The sequence below is a fragment of the Tursiops truncatus genome, chromosome 1 (assembly GCF_011762595.2).
Source record: "Tursiops truncatus isolate mTurTru1 chromosome 1, mTurTru1.mat.Y, whole genome shotgun sequence".
Classification (NCBI taxonomy): Eukaryota; Metazoa; Chordata; class Mammalia; order Artiodactyla; family Delphinidae; genus Tursiops; species Tursiops truncatus.
The window spans coordinates 77,752,891-77,774,488 of record NC_047034.1 but is presented as its reverse complement, the minus strand read 5'-3'; the positions used below and the strand labels follow the sequence as shown (position 1 = coordinate 77,774,488).

General features: G+C 42.5%; 2 long non-coding RNA genes across 3 annotated transcripts; one reads left to right on the top strand and one right to left on the bottom strand.

Annotated features, from left to right (window-relative positions):
* Positions 1–115: 115 nt before the first annotated feature.
* LOC109547384 (uncharacterized) lies at positions 116–6,142 on the top strand. The gene is made up of 3 exons (XR_012333502.1): positions 116–2,348; positions 3,094–3,185; positions 6,035–6,142. It is a non-coding gene; the product is annotated as an uncharacterized lncRNA (long non-coding RNA).
* On the bottom strand, positions 5,194–21,558 carry LOC117313157 (uncharacterized). 2 transcript variants are annotated; one of them, XR_012333512.1, is made up of 3 exons: positions 21,526–21,558; positions 21,129–21,209; positions 5,194–6,375 (listed from the first exon to the last, which is right to left on the bottom strand). It is a non-coding gene; the product is annotated as an uncharacterized lncRNA (long non-coding RNA). The 2 variants fall into 2 exon arrangements; XR_004527633.2 differs by lacking the exon at positions 21,526–21,558 and having other exon boundaries at positions 21,129–21,506.
* Between the last annotated feature and the right edge of the window lie 40 nt (positions 21,559–21,598).

Here is a 21,598-nt window from a genome sequence, read left to right as displayed (position 1 = left end):
GAGGTTCCCCGGACCCGCGACCCTCCTGCCGCCGCCCACGCCTCGCAGCCGCGTCCCCCGCGCTCCGCCACCTCCTCCTGAAGAGGAGCTCCAAGCTGCTCCAAGCGGCTGCTCCAAGCGGCGCGCTCCACGCGGACGCCATGGCGGGCAGGTGGGGGGACGAGCCCGCGGGGTCCCCGCTGGACCCTGGCGACTCTGCCCGTCGCTGGCCACCGGAGGCCCCGGCCCCGCCGCCCAGGGGCGCAGGGACCGAGCCGGTGGCTCCCCCTCGTCGGGTCACCCTGAGTCTCAGGGGTAAAAGGCAGAGGCTGCGCCCACTGAGTCCTGCCTCGCGAGGGGGCTTCACACCGCACGTCTTGTAACTGCGCGCTGCTCCCTGTGAGTAAAGGGTCGCGGTGCGGGGCTGTGACGTCGCTGAGCAGCCAGGGTGACAGCGTCTTAGCTTTCGGGTCGAGGGTTCCAGACCTGGATGGGAAGTACTGTATTGTATTCAGGTGCCCTATTATTCCGAATATTAATGGATCCTATCCCAGTTTATTCCCATTTTATTCAGAATTTCTCGCTTCTAAGTCTCCATTGGACACGGAAAGCCGCTGTTAGGCTAAGATTTGAACCTTCACTCCAAGAAACCTCGTCCCAAGCTCAGCCTGAAGGAGGAGGAAGGCCAAGGATTCCGGCGTCTGAGGAGACCAGGGATCCCTGACCCACATCCACCCAGGCCTTTGAGACACGTGCACATCTTAAGTCCAGGCTAGACTATAGTGAATATGCCTTGTTTGGTTTGATTTGAGTTGGAAACCACATTCATTTTTTTATCATTATAAAATTAAATTAATTTTTAAAATGTCGCCTCTAGACATTGAAAGCACAATGTAACAAATGAACCTGTGTATGCCTCTTGTGGAACAAGCATATGGATAAGAACTCTCCCAAGAGGCTATAAAACACAATAATTTATATGTACCCCAGGACAGGGACAGAATTTAAAAACTGCTTTCTTCAATTGTGTTGTTATTGGCATTGTTAGTATTTTATTCTTTTGTCCATGTAATGTAGGAAAAAGCAAAGGAGACTGTATGAAATATCGTATTTCTATTAGTCCCAGTGTCCTTAAAAACAAAAATACTGGTATTAGAGAAAAGAGATGCAGATGTACGATAGACGTTCAATAAAAAGCCTGTAGTTCTGAATTTGAATTGTGAATGTGGATATATGTGAATACATGAATACATACAAATATGAGTATTTCCTAGCTCTGTCCACTGGAAAGACCTAGAAATAAACCAATTCCAATGAGTATCTTTAGGTTACACAATTTGACTTGAGAATAATGTTTTGCATAAAAAGAAACCAGAGATTCTTAGAGAAATGACTGAGTCCAACTCAGGCAGAAAATATTCAAGATGAGACAGAAGCACCTTGTCATACTGATATCAGGAATGTTCTCAAAGACTATTAGGATCTTATCAAAAGAATGAAGGAGCCAGCTTAAAGTCACTTTCCCTACTGAAAGAGAGGATAATTGGAGTGTCAGTAAAGACTATATTGCCATGAATTGAAATACTTCAATGTGTTTGAAACTTTGAATTCATATTAGCACGGGGGAAAAAAAAAGGAAATTAACTGGTGACCACAGAAGATGCTTGGGGAATTGCTCATTAAGCTGCAGTTTTCTTTACAGAGGGTACCACTAAATAACTAAACAGTATTTAGTATTTAGGGGAAGTTTCTTTTTATACAAGTGTTCCAGTTAAATAATACATGATGATGGAACATCACCCTTTTGCTCCACATAATCAGTTAATGGATCTAGGCCTTGAACTCCAAGAGCTGCTAATATTATTTGAAGAAACACACAGGATTTTGATGTGCCTCCTGATCAGAGAGCACACACCACTTCTGAGGTAGTCTTGCCAAGATATCAGACGTGAATCTCATCAGTCTCTGTATCTGCCAGGTCCAAAATAGGGGCCACTAGACACATATGGCTGTTGAACACTTAGAATGTAGCTAGTAGGACTGAGGAGCTAGATTTTAATTATATTTCATTTATAATTCATGTGAATGTAAACTTAAAAACTGAAGACATGCACAATATTTTTCTATTAAACACAGCTTTAAAACTGGTAGAATTATATTTCCTTTACTGTGTAGCATTAACTAGCTATGTATTGAATAGGTCATATTTATATTATTGTGTGATTATACTTTTTTAGCTTGCAGTGTGGCTACTAGTAAAATTTAAATTACATATGTGCCTTGTGTTTTCTTTTATTACAGCATTGCTCTAGATTCTACCACCAAAAAGGAAATATGGAGGACAAGAGAATTTATGAAAGTACACCCAGGTATTCAATTTAGACTGCAGGAATGCTACAGAACAAACAGCTCAGTTTCCTCAACAAATGAATGATTTAAAAAAAAAAAAAATGACAGCAAGAGACCAAGAGAGAGCTGGAGCAAGAGAGAGAGAGGAAGGAAGGAAGGAAGGAGGGAAGGAAGGAAGGAAGGAACTGAGGGTAAACATATATGTAAAGACTTAAACACATATCCTACTGATTACAATTTGTGGATTTTATTTGGCTCCCAAGAAAGGATACTAACTTGAAAACAATAACTGGGAATTTGAACACTATTTTTATGATATTAAAGATTTTAAATTGATTTATGAATAATTGTAGTGCTATGATAATACTTTCAGAAAGAGTCTTCATTTAGGGAAACATACTGGCATAATTACAGATGAAATATGATGTCTGAGATTTGCTTTAAATAACAGGAAAAGATAAGTGGGTGGAATTGTAGTAAAACAATTTCAGCCATAAGTTGATAAATGTTGAACGTGGCTGACAAAGATGGGGATGTTCTATTATATAATTCTGTCAATTTTGTGTACTATTGAAATTCTTCATTTGAAAAAGAATGATAGGAGACCACAGATCCACCTAGGATAACGGCAGCTGAATCTATCAACACATATTTCAGAGGGCTAGAGACTTAACATAGAGAGTCAAAGACACCACTCATAACCCTGCCCTAAACAACCAGAGGCCAGAGAACACTGTGGATTCCAACTGGTTTGTTTTCACCCAGGTCTTGGAGCCACACAGCAGTAGAGGGATCAGCAAAGACTCTGCATATAAAGGAGAGGAGAGCAAGGAGGACATACTCAGGAGGGAACCCAGGTAAAATTACTCACAGAAAGAGCATGTGGATAAACTCAGAGGATGCCTAAGACCTGGTGGTATATAGCTCTGGTGTCTGGGGAATTGACAGGAAGGGGTTGGGTTTGACAGTGCAGAGAACCAGAGGGTGACAATTTTGAGGAGGCACAATTACTGGGATCAAGTGTGAGACCTAGATGAAGGTAGCATCCTTTGGAAGCTTGTGGTGAAGAGAAAGAATGAAGTAACTGGCAGAAGTTAAAGGTCCTACTGGAAGAAACAGAATCCCAGAATCAGGAGACACACCATGCCTTTCCCCAAAACCTTACATCTGCTAAAATAATTGCACAAGACAGATCTAGAACTAAGAAATCGACTAAGCCACTCAAAGCACTAATCTGTTCCTACCTAGAACTGTTCCTACCTAGAAACTGCTGTTTCTCGTTCAAGTAGACCCAGTCATGTTAAAATAAAAATCATACAACAGACATTTATTCTAAGATGACAGGATAAAAAACATAAATAGTTAAAAATTTCAGGTCATGAAAAAATTCCCTTCAAAATCCATCACAAAACATAGGAAAAGTGTAAAACGGCATCTGTATCTGAATTAAGTGTTTGTGAACAAAGCATTTGTACACACACACACACGGGGAAAAGCCCCAAAACTTCACATAACAAATACACAACACAAAATAGAAGTAGACAAGAAAGAAGAAATGAGAAATTAGAATTGGCAGAGATTAGAAAAAATTGAAGGAAAAGAAAAGTCTCTGGAAAAGAGGCTAAATGACAAAGTACATAAGGGATCATATTTGTCTGAAATTAGAAGGGACATTGAACGAAAAAATGAAAGCATCAAACAGAATAGTAATGAATAAAAGATAATGAGAAAGGATCAGAGAGAAAGTCATAGAGACCTGGGAGAAATAGAACTGGAATGGTCAACTCTAAGACCTATCCTGTTAGAGCTAAAAGATTTTATTTTGTTTAATTAATTTATTTATTTTTAAGATTAAAAAAAAATTTTTTTCTGTGAAGCTCCAGGCCTCCCTTTGCCCTCAATGGAGAGAAAGTTACATTCTACATCTCAATAGAACATGCAAAGCAAGATGTTTTTTAAAAAATCAGTAAATTCATTATGGTCAAGTCATGTATATTCAGTCAAGCTGTCCATGTATCAAAGCAATAGAAAACAAGTATTAAATATGCCAAACTTAGGGAGTCCTTACTCCATCATGAGGAATCTTTAAGGATGAACTCTACTCATCAAGAGCTGACTGAGGAAACTTTTGAGTTTTGTACAGCTGGTCATCATTGAATATATGTAATTGTAGATTTAAGCCAGTGTGTCATGGGCCCTGCTCTGGGGGCAGCCTGGGCATACCCTCGGGCCTCTGCAGGGAGGCTGCTGGCACTCCCAGGGTGGGGCAGCCATCCTGTGCCACTAGGGTGTATAAAGGGCCCGGTGGGCCCCTCCAGCTCCTACCTCTACCTTGCCGGTTCCCTCATTAAAAAAAAAAAAAAAAAAGAGGTGGGGACAAGGTGGGAAAAATCGAATGTAAAGGGTATACATTTGATTGGGTTGAAATAATACTGTAAGAAGTGGTAGGTAAAGACAGAAGAAAAGAGAAAAGTAGAATAATGTCCTTGATCATCACAGTGGTAAAAGTTGAAGTTGAGAGATGTCATTTAAAACTTATATTCCAAATATTAGAAATGTGACAACATACTCAGGGACTAAGGGGTCAAAAATTTTAGTGCACTAGCTAAAATTAGTGCATTTAGCCAGTCCTTTGTAAATACCAAACACACACACACACACAAATAAAATAAAATAACACAGAAAACAAACACAGAAATACAATCGCCTACAAATGGTAAATATAGCTTAAAAAATGTGGGAGAGTTTAAGATATAAAGATGAATAGGAGAAACAAGAATATTTATATTATGTCTATACCCACTAAAATCAATCATGATAATAATGGATTATAACACTGAATTTTAAAAACGCATGAGTCCACAGTGAAACTCAAAAACACTTTTAATGATATGGAAGGGGTATGGATTGTCTTTTCCACAGCACAAGGCCAGGAATACAAGTTTACAGAATGATTGAATTAGAAAATGTCCAGGGCACAAACACAAGTATGATAATTGACATACATGAGGGAACAATAAGGGATGGTAAAATATTTAGAGAAAGAGCATCACGGAACAAGATATTCATAAACTCTCAAAGTACTGCTAATCAAGTTACTGATTATAGACAGAAAACATGTCTTTCCAGTGAACGGATCTCATGGCCCGTGCATAACAAAGTGTCCAATGCTAAAATGACAGTAGTGGTGACAGGCACAGTGGACACTCTTAGTCTCCAAAGGGGCTGTGCTTGGAAGCACACAGCATGCAGTAAGTGGTGTTCTTGGCAAAAAGGGTTCAACTGAACCCTTGAGGAAATGATCAGACAACTGCAAAATGTAGACCCTTGAGCCAGACAACTGACCTGTCCTCTGCAAGCAAGTCAATGTCACCACCATTGAAGACAGCCACAGAAAGCTGAGGAGAGGTTTTGGGTTCCAAAGGACTAAAGAAATATACTGACACAATCTTTTTAGTCCTTGGGAATCCAAAACACCTATTCTCCTTTTTGTTGTCTTATTTGTGGAGACGTTGACTGTTTGAAGAAAGACAGGCCACTTGTCTTGTTCAATGGCCTAAATTCTGCAGTCATCTGATAACTACCTCATGATGAAACTCAGGCTAAACAGTTTCAGCAAGAACACTGCATAGTTAATGCCCTCAGATCCTAGTACAGTCCATCTAGTGGCAAAGAATGACCGGGTTGACATGTTGCCTTCTTCCAGTTGCTCCTGATGCCGGTGTGTGGAGGATGAACATTGAGACGAGCAAGAGTTAAGGTCTCTCCAAACTGTGTGTCCATCAAAGCATCGGTCTTCTTATCAATGAATCACCCTTGGAGGCTGATAACTGGGATTTCTTCCATCAGATCTGTGTCTTGAAGTGTGGAGAGTAGTTGTTGGTTGTAAGGTTGATTCTCAGGAAAGGATCCCTCCAGGGTTCTATTTGGGCTTTAACTTGACTTGCTGCTGCAGATTTATTTTCATCAAATGGAAAAGGTACATTTTATAATGCGGTTTCTTCCAAATTGGCGATATCTTTTCTTAGTTCCTAAAGTAATTGGTATCTGTGAAAGACAGAGAGAGAGAGAGAGAGAGGGAGAGAGAGGAGAGAGAGGGAGAGAGAGAGATGAAATGTGAGTTTTGTTAGGTCCTGCTGATAGCTGAGCCTGGAGGGATGGCTACATGGTGACAGAGGCCAGGGGCAGGCTGAGCTCCTGTCGACAGGAGGAGCTGAAGTGGGAGCCACAGGCTGGCTGAAGTGGAGAGTGAGGTACATGAGTTAGAAGAAATACCTCCCTAAACTTTCATCCAGCCTGTGGTGCAGGATCTAGGGACCCCTGTCCTCACCCCACCAGTGCTTGGTGATATCCCAGCTCAAAGCTGCTGCAAAGCCTTAACCGAATCCCCACCACCCAATCCTCAGCAGCCACGTACGTCCCTCTTGAATCCCCTTCATCTGGACCGAATGATGACTTTCTCACATGTACCAGGATGGATGTGCTTAGCATCCCTTGTACACTTTCAGAAACAGACTGCTATGGGAGCAGAGGATCCTTGGTAGAGAAACACACCCTCTTCTATCTCTACGTCCCTGCCTTCTGAGGAGGAGGGGCAGGCTACAGGGAAAGCCCTGGAATGTGAGAGCCAACAGGAACCTCAGAATGTTTCCAAGTCTAGTTCCACCTTTTACAGATGAGGAGCTATGTTTCCAAGGGGCTAGGGACTAACTAAAACCACGTGGCCTGTTATTGACAACCCTGGCCCTAGAACCCAGGCCACAGGCCCTTTCCATATATTTGGGGGAAGGGAGAGGAAAGGCTCCAATCTGGAGGTGTCAACAGTTAATGGAGGTTGTTTGGTCACCCTCCTGGACAGGAATAAGGCTTTGCAGAGAAATCCTTCTCCAAAGGGGCTGAGGAACAAATGGAAAAACAGGAAACTCAAAATGAAATTAGCAAAAAGAGAGCAGGGAGTGTAACTGTGGCCCAACCCATTTGCATCCCATGGACACCAACATTCTAGAAAGGTAACTTCATGATGGATCCACCTTAGGGCATTTCTAGGAATATTCTCAACATATAGAAAAACAAAACTCTGAAGTAAAAGTGAAAAAGCATTAGTTTTAGTTATACTAGATTCTCATCACTTTCTTCTCAAACTTTTCCCAAAGAAAGAGTCTCTCCTACTCTTTTATGCTAGTGCATAGAAGCGCATGAAAAAGGATAAACATAGGAGAATGAGGCCTAAGATTCATTATGGGGTTTTTGCATAAGGAAAAAATTAAGTGAAAAAAAAATCAATTTGTTGAATCTGCAGTTCTGAACCCGTTAGGGAAATCCATTTAGTGAATAGCGAACTGCAAGTTGCATTTTAACAGTAGAAAAGGAAACACTAAATTTCATTATTGTGGGAAGGGGAGGTACTATTTTATACTCTGGACTCCATGCTTAGCCTATACAAGCACACACCTATGCACCCTCACACATGACTCACTTGGACACAATGCACAATATATCCTGAGTCTCCACCTCTGCCTTCCCCTGCTGCTCATCTGTAGCTAGCTGCCTAACAGTCACAGAAAAGAAATGGAAAGTCCCCATAAAGGGAGGTATAAAAATCCTTTCCTATCTGGGGCCGGCGGGTGCTTGCAAAGGGAAAAGGAGAGAGAGGGAGGGGGAGAAAGTGAGCATGACATGCTCTGAGCACTGATCAGAAACGAGCCCAGGAGGAAGGAGACTGAACTACCCCAGTACACAGCAGTCACATCATGCACGCCCTTAGAAACTGTAAAGGCGGCTTCAACAATAGCATAAGTTTTTGGTGAAATTTACATGTAGCAGCCAAGTGAACAGGCTCTAGCAGCCTAATGGGCTCCTAGAAGTCCTGTGTCTTCAAGGCCAATTTCTCTAATACTGAGATGTGATACGAATTTTTTCTCTCGTTCCTTTCCTTGCCATCAAATACCTGCCAGTGTGGTAAGGCCAAACAGGCAGAGGCAGATATGCATCTCACGCTGGTTTTAATAGAAAGGAGAGAACAGGAGACTGCAAGAAATCGGGTGGCTGATTAGTACCCCTGCATCAACTGACTGTAGGTTACTATAATTGAGAGGGATTCATAAAGGGGCCTATACAAGTACCGCAGTGAAAGCAGACAACATTATTAAAAGGGACACTTTGTGGTTGTCAGAATGGAAGAAATAGGCATATTCAGCACTTTCAGATTTCCCTGCATCTGAGATGACCAGATGTCACCACTGAATTAAGACCCATGTTTCTTCATAGTTACCTAGAACAGATAAGGTCTTGGTCTTCCTCTTCCTCAAGAACAGTACGATTTCCTATGGATAAATTCAGACAGGGCCGGAAACATTAAGCAGATCATCCTGTGTTTGATAATAATCCAGTATCCAATACTACCATGGGGACAAAAACATCACGAGTGGAACAATAGGATATTTTAAGAAGAATATTCCAGGAGGCCTCAGGTTGTGTCTTATGTACCTGCCTTGGTTTGCTTTCCTGAGCCATCAGCCAAGATCTCCCTGACCTGGTAGATTGTCACCACAGTATCCTCTTGCAAGTCTGAATAAAAAGTTAAACACCTCTTTCCCCCACAGATTCTGGGGAATAACTCACCTGCATTCTAACAGAATACTGTAATATTCAGGCTTTTCTCATAATATGCTGGCTGGTTTAGCAGAATGATGGATGGAATGTACAAAACCTTGAATCAAAATGAACGTTTGTTGCTACACTGAATCTTTGGCCATTCGTGGGGTAGGGAAATGCCAGGGCTGTGCCTTGGTTCATGGAAACATACAAACAGGGTGATGGTAGAGGTCTTCGTGTCCTGGTGTTCAGATGACTGCTTCACTAAGACAGCCAACTTAGAGGAGACAGACACTGGGGATGACAGAAGTGACACCAGGGAAACAACAAATCCAAAAATCCAAGCCCATTGAAAGTCTTCTGTAAACGAACCAGTGATCATTTTTAAGTGAAATGTGAGCAGACCTCAGTTGTGCTAAAGCCTAGTCTGTGTCTTTGCAGTGCTTTAGAATATGCATATGTGTGAATAAATGTGTGATATATATTTATATATGTTGCTATAATGATATGTTGAAGGGTTACATAAATAGTGGACAGGGTCAGTGAGAGGAAATGAAACAACCTTTTTGGTGGCTATTAAAACAAAATGTGGAGATAGCCTAATCCACCAGAGGGCAGACAGCAGAAGCAAGAAGAACTACAATCCTGCAGCCTGTGGAACAAAAACCACATTCACAGAAAGATAGACAAAATGAAAAGGCAGAGGGCTATGTACCAGATGAAGGAAGAAGATAAAACCCCAGAAAAACAACTAAATGAAGTGAAGAGAGGCAAGCTTCCAGAAAAAGAATTCAGAATAATGATAGTGAAGATGATCCAGGACCTCAGAAAAAGAATGGAGGAAAAGATCAAGAAGATACAAGAAATGTTTAACAAAGACCTAGAAGAATTAAAGAACAAACAAACAGAGATGAACAATACAATAACTAAAATGAAAAATACACTAGAAGGAATCAATAGCAGAATAACTGAGGCAGAAGAACGGATAAGTAACCTGGAAGACAGAATGGTGGAATTCACTGCTGTGGAACAGAATAAAGAAAAAAGAAGGAAAAGAAATGAACCAGCCTAGGAGACCTCTGGGACAACATTAAATGCAACAACATTCGCATTATAGGGGTCCCAGGAGGACAAGAGAGAGAGAAAGGACCCGAGAAAATATTTGAAGAGATTATAGTCAAAAACTTCCCTAACATGGGAAGGGAAATAGCCACCCAAGTCCAGGAAGTGCGGAGAGTCCCCAGCAGGATAAACCCAAGGAGAAACACACTGAGACACATAGTAATGAAATTGGCAAAAATTAAAGACAACGAAAAATTATTGAAAGCAATAAGGGAAAAACAACAAATAACATACAAGGGAACTCCCATAAGGTTAACAGCTGATTTCTCAGCAGAAACTCTACAAAGCAGAAGGCAGTGGCATGATATATTTAAAGTGATGAAAGGGAAGAACCTACAACAAAGATTACTCTACCCGGCTAGGATCACATTCAGATTCGATGGAGAAATCAAAAGCTTTACAGGTCTCGGGGAAGATGGCGAAAGAGTAAGATGTGGAGATCACCTTCCTCCCCGCAGATACATCAGAAATACATCTACACGTGGAACAACACCTACAGAACACCCACTGAATGCTGGCAGAAGACCTCAGACCACCCAAAAAGCAAGAAACCCGCCACATACCTGGGTAGGGCAAAACAAAAAAGAATAAACAGAGAAGAATAGGGACGGGACCTGCACCAGTGGGAGGGAGCTGTGAAGGAGGAAATGTTTCCACATGCTAGGAAGCCCCTTTGTGGGCAGAGACTGCGGGTGGCGGAGGGGGAAGCTTTGGAGCCAGGGAGGCGAGCACAGCAACAGGGGTGCGGAGGGAAAAGCAGGGAGATTCCCGCACAGAGGATCAGGGCCGACTGGCACTCACCAGCCTGAGAGGCTTGTCTGCTCACCCGCCGGGGCAGGCGCGGCTGGGAGCTGAGGCTTGGGCTTTGGTCGAAGCACAGGGAGAGGACTGGGGTTGGCGGCATGAGTACAGCCTGCAGGGGGTTAGTGCGCCACGGCTAGCCGGGAAGGAGTCCAGGGAAAAGTCTGGACCTGCCGAAGAGGCAAGAGACTTTTTCTTCCCTCTTTGTTTCCTGGTGTGAGAGGAGAGGGATTAAGAGTGCTGCTTAAAGGAGCTCCAGAGACCCCAAACACAGTAAGGTAAGCAAAATCAGAAGACAGAAAAACACACAGCAGATGAAGGAGCAAGATAAAAACCCACCAGACCTAACAAATGAAGGGGAAATAAGCAGTCTACCTGAAAAAGAATTCAGAATAATGATAGTAAAGATGATCCAAAATCTTGGAAATAGAATAAAGAAAATGCAAGAAACATTTAAAAAGGACCTAGAAGAACTAAAGAGGAAACAAGCAACGATGAACAACACAATAAATGAAATTAAAAATACTCTAGAAGGGATCAATAGCAGAATAACTGAGGCAGAAGAACGGATAAGTGACCTGGAAGATAAAATAGTGGAAATAACTACTGCAGAGCAGAATAAAGAAAAAAGAATGAAAAGAGCTGAGGACAGTCTCAGAGTCCTCTGGGACAACATTAAATGCACCAACATTCGAATTATAGGGGCCCCAGAAGAAAAACAGAAAAAGAAAGGGACTGAGAAAATATTTGAAGAGATTATAGTTGAAAACTTCCCTAATATAGGAAAGGAAATAGTTAATCAAGTCCAGGAAGCACAGAGAGTCCCATACAAGATAAATCCAAGGAGAAACACACCAAGACACATATGGAGATGTGTCTTGGGGAATCATGGGGATTCTCTCGAATAAACAACCTAACCTTACACCTAAAGCAATTAGAGAAAGAAGAACAAAAAAACCCCAAAGTTAGCAGAAGGAAAGAAATCATAAAAATCAGATCAGAAATAAATGAAAAAGAAATGAAGGAAACAGTAGCAAAGATCAATAAAACTAAAAGCTGGTTCTTTGAGAAGATAAACAAAATAGATAAACCACTAGCCAGACTCATCAAGAAAAAAAGGGAGAAGACTCCAATAGAATTAGAAATGAAAAAGGAGAAGTAACAACTGACACTGCAGAAATACAAAAGATCATGAGAGATTACTACAAGCAACTCTATGCCAATAAAATGGACAACCTGAAAGAAATGGACAAATTCATAGAAATGTACAACCTGCCAAGACTGAATCAGGAAGAAATAGAAAATATGAACAGACCAATCACAAGCACTAATATTGAAACTGTGATTAAAAATCTTCCAACAAACAAAAGCCCAGGACCAGATGGCTTCACAGGTGAATTCTATCAAAGATTTAGAGAAAAGCTAACACCTATCCTCCTCAAACTCTTCCAAAATATAGCAGAGGGAGGAACACTCCCAAACCCATTGTATGAGGCCACCATCACCCTGATACCAAAACAAAACAAAGATACTACAAAAAAAGAAAATTACAGACCAATATCACTGATGAACATAGATGCAAAAATCCTCAACAAAATACTAGCAAACGGAATCCAACAACACATTAAAAGGATCATACACCATGATCAAGTGGGATTTATCCGAGGGATCCAAGGATTCTTCAATATAAGCAAATCAATCAACGTGATACACCATATTAACAATTGAAGAAGAAAAGGCATATGATCATCTCAACAGATGCAGAAAAAGCTTTTGAGTAAATTCAACACCCATTTATGATAAAAACTCTCCAGAAAGTGGGAATAGAGGAAACCTACCTCAACATAATAAAGGCCATATACGACAAACACACAGCAAACATCATTCTCAATGGTGAAAAACTGAAAGCATTTCCTCTAAAATCAGGAACAAGACAAGGATGTCCACTCTCACCACTATTATTCAACATAGTTTGGAAGTCCTAGCCATGGCAATCAGAGAAGAAAAAGAAATAAAAGGAATATAAATTGGAAAAGAAGAAGTAAAACTGTCACTATTTGCAGATGACATGATACTATACATAGAGAATCCTAAAGATGACACCAGAAAACTACTAGAGCTCATCAATGAATTTGGTAAAGTTTCAGGATACAAAATTAATGCACAGAAATCTCTTGCATTCCTATACACTAATGATGAAAAATCTGAAAGAGAAATTAAGGAAACACCCCCATTTACCATTGTAACAAAAAGAATAAAATACCTAGGAATAAACCTACCTAGGGAGACAAAAGACCTGTATGCAGAAAACTATAAGACACTGATGAAAGAAATTAAAGATGATACCAACAGATGGAGAGATATACCATGTTCTTGGATTGGAGGAATCAATATTGTGAAAATGACTATACTACCTAAAGCAATCTACAGTTTCAATGCAATCCCTATCAAATCACCAATGGCATTTTTTACAGAACTAGAACAAAAAATCTTAAAATTTGTATGGAGACACAGAAGACCCCGAATAGCTAAAGCTATGAGGGAAAAAAACAGATCTGGAGGAATCAGACTCCCTGATTTCAGAGTATACTGGAAAGCTACAGTAATCTAGACAGTATGGTACTGGCACAAAAACAGAAATATAGATCAATGAAACAGGATAGAAAGCCCAGAGATAAACCCACACACCTATGGTCAACTAATCTATGACAAAGGAGGCAAGGATATAGAATGGAGAAAAGACAGTCTCTTCAATAAGTGGTGCTGGGAAAACTGGACAGCTACATGTAAAAGAATGAAATTAGAACACTCCCTAAGACCATACTCTATACACAAAAATAAACTCAAAACGGATTAGAGACCTAAAGATAAGAATGGACACTATAAAACTCTTAGAAGAAAACATAGGAAGAACACTCTGACATAAATCACAGCAAGATCTTTTTAGATTCACCTCCTAGAGTAATGGAAATAAAAACAAAAATGAACAAATGGGACCTAATGAAACTTCAAAGCTTTTGCACAGCAAAGGAAACCATAAACAAGACGAAAAGACAGCCCTCAGAATGGGAGAAAATATTTGCAAACCAATCAACTGACAAAAGATTAATCTCCAAAATATATAAACAGCTCATGCAGCTCAATATTAAAATAACAAACAACCCAATCCAAAAATGGGCAGACGACCTAAATAGACATTTCTCCAAAGGAGTCATACAGATGGCCAAGATGCACATGAAAATCTGCTCAACATCACTAAATATTACAGAAATGCAAATCAAAACTACAATGAGGTATCACCTCACACCAGTCAGAATGGGCAGCATCAGAATATCTACAAACAACAAATGCTGGAGAGGGTGTGGAGAAAAAGGAACCCTCTTGCACTGTTGGTGGGGATGTAAATTGATACAGCCACTATGGAGAACAGTATGGAGGTTCCTTAGAAAACTAAAAATAGAATTACCGTATGACCCAGCAATCCCACTACTGGGCATGTACCCTGAGAAAACCATAACTCAAAAAAACACATGAACCCCAATGTTCATTGCTGCACTATTTACAATAGCCAGGTCATGGAAGCAACCTAAATGCCCATCGAGAGACGAATGGATAAAGAAGATGTGGTACGTATATACAATGGAATATTGCTCAGCCATAAAAAGGAATGAAATTGGGTCATTTGTAGAGACGTGGATGAATCTAGAGACTGTCATACAGAGTGAAGTAAGTCAGAAAGAGGAAAACAAATATCGTATATTAACGCATATATGTGGAACCTAGAAAAATGGTACAGATGAACTGGTTTGCAGGGCAGAAATTGAGACACAGATGTAGAGAACAAACTTATGGACACCAAGCGGGGATAGTGGCGGGGGGTGGGGGTGGGGGTGTGATGAATTGGGAGATTGGGATTGACATGTATACACTGCTGTGTGTAAAATTGATGACTAATAAGAACCTGCTGTATAAAAAATAAATAAAATTCAAAAAAAATGTGTACAAAGAAATACGATTTTTTCCCCCTACTTTGTCTCTAATTTCTGCACGAGTCCCTAGGCTGAGTGGGGAATAGGAAAGACAAACTGTCACGAAGAGCTCACCTCACTGTCTAATGCTTGAAGTCTAAGTTTAAAAGAATGATCTACCCTCTTGTCATTTTGTAACAATCCCCTTATCTAAAAGTACTAAAGGGCAGTTCTTACATTTAGAGTGCCTCAGAATCAGCTGTGGAGATTACAGAAACTCCTTCCTGGGCTCCAATCCCCAGAGGTTTCCTTGGTGTGAGGCCTAGAGTCTGCGTTTTTCACGTAAACACAAACCACATGTTTCTGATGCGGGTGGGCTGCGGATCCCAGTTGAAAACCTATTGTTCTATAAGACTGATTCAAACCTATAAATAAGCTTGTCTTCCTTTAAGAATCTTTAATTGAAAAGTGTATAAGTCATACCACAAATTGACATAAAGATCTCAAAGCATTCCTTGGGAAAAGTCCTTAGTTATGTTCTTTTGCCTGCCAGAATTAAAATCAAGCACTCACTGCACAATTATTTCCTAGTAATGGTTGAAAAATTAAGCAAGAACATGAACAAAAAGCTCAACCATTGTCACCACCACCACCATCAATCACAAAAAGATCCATCAAAAGACTCAGGCCTGGGCTTCCCTGGTGGCGCAGTGGTTGAGAGTCCGCCTGCTGATGCAGGGGACACGGGTTCGTGCCCCGGCCCGGGAAGATCCCACATGCCGCGGAGCGGCTGGGCCCGTGAGCCATGGCCGCTGAGCCTGCGCGTCCGGAGCCTGTGCTCCGCAACGGGAGGGGCCACAACAGTGAGAGGCCCGCGTACCAACAAAAAAAAAAAAAAAAAAAGACTCAGGCCTGAGGTAGACACATGCTCTCCTTCCGTAGTAGATGACTTCTGCTTTTACACTTGGTTATTTAAGTATTTTCCATGAGTGCCTTTAGCTGTCACTACAGAGGAACTCACTGGCAGAGTTAGCAGAATGGATGAAAATTCAGCCAATCTATGAAGTCTTACTTAAAGATAAAGTAGTAAAATTTGAGGACCTTTTGCCCTGTGGTGATGCAAGCATCCCAGCAATTCTTCCTTCCTCCCTGTGCTGCCAGGGCTGGAAGGCATTGATGGTGTAATCAGTAGTCAATGGAGAACTCAAATATTACTTCTAAGAACTTCATTTTATGGATGTAACATTTATGAGAACAACAGCATATGAATCCAGTAAATCTCAGACCTGGTCAGGATCAATTACTTTTAGGAAAAACTCCTAAAAGGCATTCTTGTGTTTCACCTTTGAAAAGTAGTTCTTCACCCTAATAAAAATAAAGTTGCAAAAAATGTATCTTTGGAATGGAGGATTCTACAGTATTTAACTTTCCATAAATTATATTGTTTCCCTCTACATGTTAGAACCCGTTCTTAAAAGCAAATGTGTCGCCACCAATGTCTTCAATTTGCTGTAATTGCAATGAGAACCATCTTGGGTACACCTGTGCAGGAAACAGGGTGACCTTTAGGAAAAAAAATGGAAAGGAAAAAACATACCTAATGTAATGCTTCAAACATGTACTAATATATCTCTTGACTTGTCAGCCAAAGACAGACAGACAACCTGCAGATTTATACAGGGTTCATGTGTCCCCCATCTTATTATTGCTAAGGTGAATGTGCTAGACACTTATTGAATTGGCGTTCTATATCTGCTGTAATAAGTGACCATGAGTTTAGTGGCTTAAACGAACACACATTTACTATATTACAGTTCTGTAGGTTAGGAGTCCAACAAAGGTCTCACTGGGCTAAAATCAAGGGGTTAATAGGGCTGCCTTACCTTCTGGAGGCTCTAGGGGATAATTTGTTTCCTTGTCTTTTCTGAAAAGGTTTTAGAGGTCACCCACATTCCTTGGCTTGTGCCCTCTTTATCCATCTTCACAACCAGCAACAGCAGGTAGAGTCCTTCTCACTTTGCATCATCCTGACCTTCTTTTCTGCTTCCCAATTTTAAGGTTCCGTGTAATTACAGGGGGCCCATCTGAATAGTCCAGGATAATCGCCTCATCTCAAGGTCTTTATCCTAATCAGAGCTGCAAAGTTTCCTTTTCTATGTGATGTAATATATTCACAGGTTTGGGGAATTACAACAGGGACAACCTAGAGGGGGCATTATTCTGCTGCTGAGAACACTACTAACTAAGGTGCCAACTAATATTGGAATAAAGAAAAAAAAACTTGTCTACTTTCAACAAAGTTTAGTAAAATTAAGACAGTATATGAAAGTGCAATGTAGGACAGCAAAGCAAGACAAAGTCAAATCAGAACCCTAGAAACGCTCCATTGATGGCCATACTATTGCACAAGAACTAGTCAGTTTAGGGCTTCCCTGGTGGTGCAGTGGTTGAGAATCCGCCTGTCGAGGCAGGGGACACGGGTTCGTGCCCCGTTCCGCGAAGATCCCACATGGCGTGGAGCAGCTAGGCCCGTGAGCCATGGCCGCTGAGCCAGTGCGTCTGGAGCCTGTGCTCCACAATGGGAGAGGCCACAACACTGAGAGGCCCGCGTACCGCAAAAACAAACAAACAAACGAAAAAGAACTAGTCAGTTTAGATTAGGTTTCTTTTCCCAGATTAGGTTTCTTTTCCCAGATGTTGCTTCCCTACCCTCCCCCCACCCCCAGGTTGACTTTGATGGTGGAAATCTCATCCAAGACTAAGAGCCTGTGGTAGAGGAAGTGAAGGTGGTGGTGGAGTCGGTGCACATGCGACCCCACTAACTTCTGACTATGAACTTTCAGCTGGTCTCCGTGGAACAGATGGGTTTTCTCAGACCCACCCTTGCATAAACACCAGGTGGACAGAGGGGGATGCCATGCCCCTTTCCTTGGAACTTCGCCTTGTAAAGAAGCAGGCATCAAAAGGTTAACCTGTCTGGGGCCTCCTGAACCAGATGTTCCAGGTCCCAGTAGAGAGCTTCCTGACTTTTGGCCACACATCCCCGGGGTCGGCCTAAGGCCCGTGCTGCCTGGGTTGGCTGTGGAGGATGAGCTCCTCAGGCAGAGCCATCTTGCTCTGTCTCCACCAAACCAGGTTCTGACCAGAGAGCAATGTGTTCGTGTTTCTCAGGCTGGTGGAAGATATTCCCTCGTCGTCCCCTCAGACTGGGGCAGTCCCTTCCCATGTTGGCCTGCTTTGGGAGTCGGGGGGAAGGGATGGGAGGTAGGGAGCAAGAGGGGCAGGAACAAGAAGGAGGAGTGGGAACAAAAAAGCCTGGGGAGAAGGTAGGGGAGGATGGCGAGGACGGGGGAGGCGGAAGCTGAGGAAGAATAAGGAGGATGATGACCAGAGCATGAATGCCATGGAGGTTCTAGCCTCTGGTCCCAGAATGGCAGCTGCCCTCTCTTGAACTTCCCCTGACCTCATGCTGGACACACACACACCCCAGCCTCCTCTCTCATCCTCCAGGCTCCTTTATCCCCACAAGAGCAGCCTCCCATGCCTTGATTCTGGGGATCTTACCTTTCTCCCTAGGTTTCCCCAGAGCTAGGCACAGATCCCTTACCAGCAGCCAAACCCTAGTCTGTGGTTCTGGAGAGTCCAAAGCACGGAAATCTCTCATGAGAAAAGGAAATGCAGGCCACATGGGGTCACGGGGTCACTCTGCAGAATCTCAGTCCAGCTGTCCAAGTCATGCTAGGTTGATATTTGGGAAGATGTCAAACTTGTTTAAAAAAAAAAAATCTAAGAAGATCCTTGGTGCAGGTCATTGTTACATGGAGTAAATTGCACTATGAAATCCTAAACCAGGTGATCAATCTTCATTCTAAAGTCACCGATCAGCCCTAACAAGGGCAAAGCAGGTGGTGAGTGCTAATTACAAGAAATGAACAAAACTGGGGCAGATCCCAGAAAGGACCACGTAGGAGAAGCTGCTTAGGCCAATGGCTAAGCGACCATCTGTATTAGTCAGCTTGGGCTGCCATAAAAAATTACCATAGACTGGGTGGCTTAACCATAAATCTGTTTTCACACATTCTGGAGGCTGGAAGTCCAAAATCAAGATTGATGTTCTTGCCAATTCAGTTTCCAATGCGAGCTGTCTTCATGGCATGCAGATAGCAGATGCCTCACTGGGTCTTCACATAGCCTTTTCTCCTTGCTTGAGCTGGGGTAGGGCAGGAGCCCAAGCTCTCTGGTATCGCCTCTTGTAAGGACACTAATCCTATCAGATCAGGGTCCCAAGGCTATGACCTCATTTAATCTTAATTACTTCCTTAAAGGCCCCTCCTCCAAATACAGCCCTACAGGGATTAGGGTTCAAGATATGAATTTGGGGGGCGGGTGGTGGAACACATACATTCAATTCCTAACACCCTCTCCAGCCTCTTCCTCCCATGAAGGCGTTTGCAGCTCTCAGCTCTGGTCCCTGGGAACTTCCCAGGCACTGGGGCCTCAGATTCCTCTCCCCACAGACTTTCTCCTTCTCTCTCTCTGACTCAAATGCCTCAACACGGGGCACAGCTGTTGACTGGCTGACACTCAAAGGCAGTGGACTCAGTTGCTTTCACCTGGCTTTCAGAAGAGAGGGGGCCACCACTGACTGATATGTTTGCAGAAATGTGTTCACTGAGGAGACTGGCTGTGGCGGCAGAATAATGCTTCCCCAAAGATGTCCACATCCTGGTCCCTGGAATTTGTGAACATGTTACTTGACATGGCAAAAGAGACTTTGCAGGTGTGATTAAATTAAGGACCTTGAGATGGGGAGATTATCTTGGAAGGTCCAATGGAATCACAAGGGTCCATATAAGTGAAAGAGGGAGGAAGATTTGGTCTCAGAATAATGCATTGTGAGAATAACCTGATCAGCTGTGACTGGCTATGAAGATGGAAGGGGGCTGTGAGAGTAGAATGTGGGCATATTCAAGAGGCTGGAAAAGGCAAAGAAAGAGATCCTCCCTTAGAGCCTCCAGAAAGAACCTCACCTCCACTGTCACATTAATTTTAGCCCAGTGAGGTGCATCTTGGACTTCTGACCTCCAGAACCATAAGATAATAAATGTGTGTTTTTACAAGCCACTAACTGTGTGGTAATGTGTTACAGTAGCAACAGGAAACTCCTACATTGGACATTGGTGGATAGAGAGGATTTAGAACCAGTTTTGGTGGCTATTTCTTACCATGGCTTTAGATCAATTACTCTACCCCCAGAAATATGAACTTTCAAACTTTTCAATTCTCAGTGGAGATAATGTAAATAATACTGGATGATGTACCCACCATCCCTGTCTAAGAGGTTGAAACCCTCACCCTCTGCTCAGGGATAAACATCTAGTATGCTCCGAGGTTGGGTCGTGCACACGTGTATATTTGAGGCAGGGTTGCAGTGGCTTGGGCACTGGATTTATAATGTTATCCACAGGGCTGGCTGCAGGGTGCTGGGTACAGGGGAGGTCTTTTGCCATATCTAAGCCATCTAGTATCTGAGCCCCCTTTGTATGAGGAACTTCCCACATTCTGCAACTTTTAAGGATCACATACTTGCTTTCTTAGTTTTCCTAGGGGCTAAGATGGGGGTCTATTACCGAGAGCTGGCCAATCCTCATCAGCAACAACTACTCCAGCATTTGACAGGAGTTGAGAGACACAAGGAGTAGGCCCTGGGGAAATTTTTTCTGTCCCCTGCAACAGAAGAATCTCCCTACCTCAAGATCCTTAGTTTAACACCGACCAGGTGCAGCAGAAGTCATGGAGCCATTGGAGGTGTCTAGTGTCCAGGGCCAGTAGTGTCACCTGTGCAAAGCTACAGGGTCTGTCACTCAGCAGGGGGCACTAGTGTCCTTCCCATTTGGTCTGTGTGCTCCCTTCCATTGGCCTTTCGTATTCTTCCCTGTTTGTACAGTCTGGTTCTCCAGTTTGCTGGAGATTCTCTGAGCTATTACTATCCCTGGAATAAAGCATATTTCAGATGAAATGAGCCAGAATTTATTTCTGATGGCTGCAGAGAGAGAAAGGAGGGGAAAGGGGGAGGAAAGGAAGCTTCTTCCTGGAAGTTAGCTGGGTGCTGAGTTCCTTTGTTGTTGACTCCAAGATTCTCCAGAAGAGTCAACTTCCCCCTTATGCCAAAGGCATCCTCAAGGATCAAGTTACACCACTCCTTGCTCTCTGGTCTGAAAACACAAATTGGCTGCTTTCTGCAGTCTCCCCCCTCCCCGCCCTCAGGTCTAACCCAGTCTTACCCAGTAAGAGAAAACCAACCAACCAACCAACCTCTCTTCAAGCAAACAAGTCATCTTTCTATCCCTTATCTTGGTCATCAGCTTCTTTTTCAGAATCTTCATTTCTTGTATTCTGTATGGTGGGGAAAGGAAAAACATGGTCCCTGGGATACCACGAGAATGAAGTATACAAGGACGTGCACAGAAAATACACCGAGTAGCACTCTGAGATGAAACCCTGAATCTGTATGTCTATACACAAGACACATACATATATACTTGTATCCATTGTTTTACAACTTCTTTACTACTTAAAAAATTTTTGTATCAGCATAACACACGATCCCAGAATTCCTTTCCCCGGAGTGTAACGCAGGACAAAAGGTAAGAATTCGAGGAGAGTGGCAAAATCCCGCTGTATCTCAAATAAAGGATAAGAGGCGTGTTACCTCGGCTTGGTGGGCTCCCGAAGTGGGCGGACATTGTGACGTCACTTCCCCTTCAGCAGCCGGCCCGCCCATT